Consider the following 7,219-nt stretch of genomic DNA (forward strand, 5'->3'; position numbering starts at 1 on the left):
AGGTGTTGAGGAGTGTATGAAACTCCAACAGGGTGGTGGATGGGCCGGACCAGATCATGAACACATCATCTATATATCTGCGCCACAGGGTGATGGATGAGATGAAGGGGTTGACGCTGGGGTTGTAAACAAAGTCTCTTTCAAAGGCACCTACGTACAGGTTGGCAATACTGGGAGCCGCGGCACACCCCATAGCAACACCAGAGGTCTGTAGATAAAAGTCTCCGTTGAACAAGAAATAGTTGTTACGTAGACTAATGTCGGCCAGTGTGGATATGAAATCATTGGGGGGGTGAGTGGATATTCTACCTGTCAGTGTGTGATTGATGGTATCTACTGCCCCCTGCTGTGGAATGTTGGTATACAGGGATTCAATGTCCATGGTGACAAGTAAGGCAGATGGCACATCAATGTCAATTTGCTCAATGATCCGTAAAAAGTCAGACGTGTCCCGGATATACGCTGGTAGACTCTGTACAAAAGGTTGTATGTGGTGGTCGATGAATATAGAAAGAGGCTCGAGTAAGCTCGTTGCCAGAAACGATAGGCCGGCCAGGGGGCGGGGTTATGTTTTTATGGATTTTGGGGAGGAGATAGAATGCTGGGGTCCTATAGTGTTTGTGTAACAGGAATCTATGGTTGCGTTTAGTGATCTGTCCCGCCTGCAGTGCAGTGTCGATCACAGATTTAATGGTCGTACGGGTGCGGGGACCTGGGTCACTAATGCAACGCTTATAAGTAGATTTGTCAGAGAGTTGACGCATGGCTTCTGTGATATAATCAGCACGGTTCTGGACCACAACAGCTCCACCTTTGTCGGCTGGTCGAATCACAATAGAATCATCCCTTTGTAAATCTGTAAGAGATGCTCTTTCCCTGCGCGTAATGTTATGTGTAACAGAGGGGATGCTCTGTTCCAGCGCGGAAATGTCCTGATGTATGAGCTTACTGTAGGTATCAATGGCAGAGTCTATAGGTCCAGGTGGAATGAAAGAGGAGGGGGGTGCCAAAGCTGGAGGGGTGTTATCACTGCTGCTATGTTGCCTAAAGTACAGTCTAAGCCTGAGTTTGCGAATGAATTTATGTAGATTGACTCTTGTGTTAAATGGCTGGTACTTGGCAGTGGGGACAAAAGACAAACCTTTAGATAGCAGATCAAGGTGTGATTGTGTTAATGCTTTGCAGGAGAGATTTATCACAGGTATGGGTTGGGGGACACACTCCTGGTGTAGTAGCGGGTCTGGGGTTGGGAAACACCGCCTCGGTACGGAGGAGGCTTCGTGCCGGAGCCTCGTTTTTGCCGTCCTGTCCGCGCGGAACGGCCTTGGTCTAAAAAAGGGGCCGATGAGGAGGAGGCTGATGCAGGGAAGGGTGCATATCCCTCTGAATCATCGCCGCTGGAGCAGGTGTAGTCGGGGGATGAGTCCCTAAAGGTGACTCTCCTGGGTCTGCGTGTAGCTGGGTTCAGCCACTGGTAGACGTGGTTTCTTTGGTAGTCGTTAATGTCGCGTACAAATTTCTTATATTTGTAGGCTTTTGTCTCCTCCTTCAATTTATTGATCGCCTCCTGGATGTTGGAGGCCTGGGTGTTGAAGTCCTCAGGTGTCGTCTTGTCTTTCACGGAGGTGATGTTGGAAGCAATCTCAGTTTTGAGCCTACTGGCCTCAGAGTTAGAGGTGTGGATAAGGAGGATCATCAGGTCCAGTGAGCATTTATTGAGGATAGCACACCATTTGTTTGAGAAGTCCGTATTGTCTTGGAATGCCGTGGGTGCTTTTTGTATACGTAGTCCACGGGGGATTCTCTTGGCGCGGCAGTATTCAGACAGGGTGCCCGCATGCAGTGAGAGGCGAGCTACTCTTTTCTCCAGTCTCAGGATATTAATCCAATCCTGGGACACAGGCGAAGCGGGTTGGGTCTCAAAGAGAGACGGACCCGTTGCCAGAAGGGACTCGATGTCCTCAGAGCTGTAGCTCAGTATGTTTTCCCAAACGGGTACGTGGGTATCGGTACCGGTCATGTCCACTGACAGTATGCCAGACTGTACAATATAGGAAAGCACAAAAAGGTGTGGACCAAAGCAACTCAGCAGGCAACTATAATATCAAAGCAAAAAATGAGCTGCTTAGAGTTTTAAAGATAAATCAATTTAATAAGAAGTAATTTGTACCTGCGTACTTCACAGTTAACAGTGTACATCTTCAAATAGGTGATACGGGCAAGGCACAAACGCAACGCGTTTCAACCGTTGGTTTTCATCAGGCTGTATGGGAGGGCGTCGGCCACCGCACCAGGTTATATAGAGAACATAGCCTACGTGGCACAGGTAGTGTGGAGTGACGTGAAGGGGGCAGAGCCCTGACGTCAGAGGAAATGGTCTGCTCTACTAGGATAGACAGAACTAGCAGAGATACATACATGATGATATATTACAAAAATACTAATGCAAAAATAGGCTACATGTCACATCAATAATGCTGTAGGAAAATACAGGTCCTATCATGTTGATGTTGATGTCAAACATATCAGCAAAATCACGCAAGGATATGATGTGAGAATCACATAGCGCAATGCATCTAATTAATGAATAATATAAATATAAATATAGCATAACAGTAGTGCGCTTCCAATACTACAGACTTCAAGATCTACCTAAATAAAGCATGCAAGGTCCAGCTCCTCATTGAGTCCGTTAGGAGCGGAGGTATCCAGCCTGTGGATCCAGTGCGCTTCGCGCTGGAGAAGCGTCCTGTCTAGGTCGCCACCCCTCGGGTGGGGTTTGACAATGTCTATGGCCCAGAAGCGGAGGTCTGAAACACTATGGTCGTGTCGAATAAAGTGATCAACGATAGGGGCCTTGGTGTCCTGGCGCCGGAGCGCGCTCTTGTGCTCCGTGATCCGTGTGCGTAACGGACGCAAGGTCTTCCCGATGTACCAGAGCGGGCAGGGGCAAGAGATGGCATACACCACTCCCTGCGAGGCGCAGGTGGTGAGGTGTTTGAGATGGACAGTGTGTCCGTTGGTGAAAATGAGTGTTTTAACCTTGGTGGTCTGTGGGCAGCAAGCGCAGTGTCCGCACGGGAAATGACCTATAGGGGGAGGACGGGAATCGATCGTGGTTTGTGTTATTATGTTGGGGGTGACAAGCGTCTTGACTAGACAGTCCCTAATGTTCTGATTTCGGGAGAAGGCGATCCTGGGGGGTGTGGCGAAGACATCATGGACCTGTAGCACTCTCCAGAATTTGAGCAGGCTCCGCTTGATTCTGTTGGCCAAGGGGGAGTACTGCAGGGTCGCTGTCACCCTAGGCGAGGGGGGGTCTGATGTTCTGGGCTGGAGCAGGATGTCACGGTGGGAGTGTAGTGCGCGTTTGTACGCATGTGAGATGGGTCTCCGCCCATATCCACGCTCCTGAAACCTCAATTTCATCTGTGTGGCTTTATTCAAGAAGTCACATTTGTCGCTGCATAATCTCCGGAGGCGCATGAATTGGCCTGTGGGGAGGTTCTTTTAGATGTAACTGGAGGCATGGAGCAGGGTATTTCTGTCCGTGGGTTTTCGAAAGATGGATGAATGTAGTTTGTTTTGCTGTTTGTATACAGTGACATCCAGGAAATTGATACGATCTGGGTGGTGATCAATGGTAAACCGGAGGTGTGGATTCCAGGTGTTGAGGAGTGTATGAAACTCCAACAGGGTGGTGGATGGGCCGGACCAGATCATGTAGTTTTGAAACATTCAATGAAGATAAATTAAAAATAGACTATGACTCGACACCCTAAGTGATACACACATGTTATGGGAGTGGTATATATACCCCTTACATCAATTTCCGTGTTAGTAGAATGGTTAGTTCCTTGCTCTGCTCTCCCCTAGGAGCGCTGGCTCCGCGGTAATGCCACGAACAGCTGTATCGCGCAGTAAATCTCTGTTTTCTCATTTTTGTACATCAATTTATTGGGGGGGCACATTTTATCAGGCTTAAATATTGGGGGGGATTTGTCGTGACGGACCACGTGTGACAGACCACATGACCGACCACACACAGAGGAGAAGGAACACTGACAGACCACGTAGCCTACGTGACAGACCACACTGACTGACCACCTGACTGACCACGGCCGGACCATGGTCAGAGCGTCTGTACGCTGACTGATGCATTAAGAGGAGAATGAACACTGACGGACCACGTAGCCTACGTGACAGACCACACACTGGTGGTCCGGACCATGGTCAGAGCGTCTGTATGCTGACTGCAATGCATTAAGAGGAGAATTAACACTGACGGACCACTAGCCTACGTGACAGACTACCTGACCGACCACACACTGGTGGTCCGGACCATGGTCAGAGCGTCTGTACGCTGACTGCGATGCATTAAGAGGAGAAGGAACACTGACGGACCACGTAGCCTACGTGACAGACCACACACTGGTGGTCCGGACCATGGTCAGAGCGTCTGTACGCTGACTGATGCATTGTGACGAGAAGGAACGCTGACGGACCACGTGACAGACCACACTGACCACCTGACTGACCACACACTGATGGTCCGGACCATGGTCAGAGCGTCTGTACGCTGACTGATGCATTAAGAGGAGAATGAACACTGACGGACCACGTAGCCTACGTGACAGACCACACACTGGTGGTCCGGACCATGGTCAGAGCGTCTGTATGCTGACTGCAATGCATTAAGAGGAGAATTAACACTGACGGACCACTAGCCTACGTGACAGACTACCTGACCGACCACACACTGGTGGTCCGGACCATGGTCAGAGCGTCTGTACGCTGACTGCGATGCATTAAGAGGAGAAGGAACACTGACGGACCACGTAGCCTACGTGACAGACCACACACTGGTGGTCCGGACCATGGTCAGAGCGTCTGTACGCTGACTGATGCATTGTGACGAGAAGGAACGCTGACGGACCACGTGACAGACCACACTGACCACCTGACTGACCACACACTGATGGTCCGGACCATGGTCAGAGCGTCTGTACGCTGACTGCGATGCATTAAGAGGAGAAGGAACACTGACGGACCACGTGACAGACCACACTAGTGGTCCGTGGTACAGTGACGGACCACACCAACTGGTCCGGACCATTCGCTTTAGCACCCCCTAGTGGTACTGACCAATGGTCTGTACAGACCACTAAAAAATGATACAACCCCCTCTCCTGTTGTGGCCCAGTTTGCAGTGATTTCATCTTCATGTGTGTAGTGGTGTTGCCTTATGATAGACCCCAGGGACCGTTGGGAAGCGTATTTGATACTCACCTGTGATCACCTCTGTGTTTTACTCTGTTGCCAATAGCCTGTAATAATAAAGCTATCTATTTTTATATACTCCTGAGATTTGTGTTGCTTGCCTCCGTCAGAGCCCTTTCCGGGCTGGTTTATTACACTGGTGGCAGTGGTGGGATTTAATTTGAACCAGTCCCACTATGACGGAGGGCGACGCACAAATCCCAGCGAGCTCATCAGCTGAGCTGAACCACACACCTGCGTTAAATCAGCACCCTTCCTCCACTATGAATACCGCACGCCCTGTGTTTATGCCCGAGACTTTTACTGGCATTGGGCGAGAGTGGTCGGATTGGGTAGGTCAATTTGAAATAGCTGCGGAGGTGAATCACTGGAATGAGGATTTGAGGCTCAAATGTATGTCTCTGTTATTGGCCGGCCGGGCTCGAGATATCTATAATGGTCTCTCTCCAGAGTCCCGCGCGGATTATGCACAGCTGAAAGACGCATTGGGGAGATGCTTAGAGCCCTGTGACAGTGCTGATTGGAACAGGGCGAGTTTTCTCGCCCGGCGGCGCTTGCACAATGAGAGCGCACGAGAATTTGGTAATGCATTACGCAGATTGATAATTAAATCATACCCCAATGCAGACACCGATACTCGCGATCTTTTTGCTAGAGACCACTTCATTGAGCATGTTGGCAGTGGGGAGTTGCGTGTGAACCTTCGTAGCGCCAAGCCCCTCACTTTAGAGACTGCAATTAATCTCGCATCAGAACTTGAGCTATGGGGTTATAGAAAAATCCCCAAGTGACAAACAGATGGAGCTGCTTTTGGGAGTAGTTGAGGGACTGCGCCAAGAAGTTAAAACATTACAGAGCACTGTGCAGTCCATTAAAACACCTGTTGATAGGGCCACAGTCACTACTTCTGTACGTCCTGGCGCGTCAGCTCCCCGTACACAGAGCAGCTGGGGGCCCAATCGGGGGGAGGTGTGTTGGGAGTGCGGCTGTAATAGACATCTGCGGCAAGACTGTCCCTATCTGCCGGGAAACTAGAGGGGGCGTGCACAGCAGGCCAAATGCCCGCCCCCTTTCCTTCTGCTGTCAAGATGGCCTTGTCGAACCAGAATGAGTCTGCCATGTATCTCCGTGCTAAAATAGGTGGGTTAGATTCTTATGTGTTAGTAGACACGGGGGCTAACGCCTCCATTATCCCCAAATCAATATGGTTGAAACTGACTAATGGGGGGGAGTTAATGGAGTATGCTGGTGATGCATCTGCCGCCAATGGGGGTCCCATGTGTGTAGTGGGGCGGTGGCAGACTATTTGCCAATTTGAGTCCTTGGCCCTGGTCACAGAGTTTTTGGTGGCTGATGTTCCAACACCAGACATATTACTGGGTTTCGATTTGTTGTCCAAATTTGGGGCTGTTGTTGATATGGGTAAACAATGCTGCCATCTGCTGGGGAAAAAGTTTCCACTAGTCTCTGCCCCTGATGTAGTTACACCACAGGTGGTGACTGTTCACACAGACACCATTGTGCCCGCCCGTAGTGAATTTATAATTTCAGGGGCTGTTGAAGGGCTCCCCGGGGCATGTACTACTGGTATGATGGAGCCTTTGGCCTCTATATCTAAACACTGTGAAGCAGGGTTTAGTGCCTGTCAGAGTAATTAATGTCACAGACGACCCCCTCACCTTAAAACAGGGCATGAAAATTGGCAAATTGTTCTCTGATATAACCATTATGGATGGTACAGTGGGCAAGGGGTTTCCACCACATGCGCTTGGTCAGGTGATTCCTTGCTCAGGGAGTTTGGTTTGGACGAGAAGGGCCTCACTCCTGTCCAAGTGCAGTCTGTTCGTGACCTCCTGCACAGGCATGTTTCGGTCTTCAGCACTGGCGACACTGACCTAGGGAGAACTCATCTTACAACACACCAAATTGACACTGGCGA

The sequence above is a fragment of the Poromitra crassiceps genome, assembly GCF_964638095.1.
Source record: "Poromitra crassiceps genome assembly, contig: HAP1_SCAFFOLD_389, whole genome shotgun sequence".
NCBI classification, from domain to species: Eukaryota; Metazoa; Chordata; class Actinopteri; order Beryciformes; family Melamphaidae; genus Poromitra; species Poromitra crassiceps.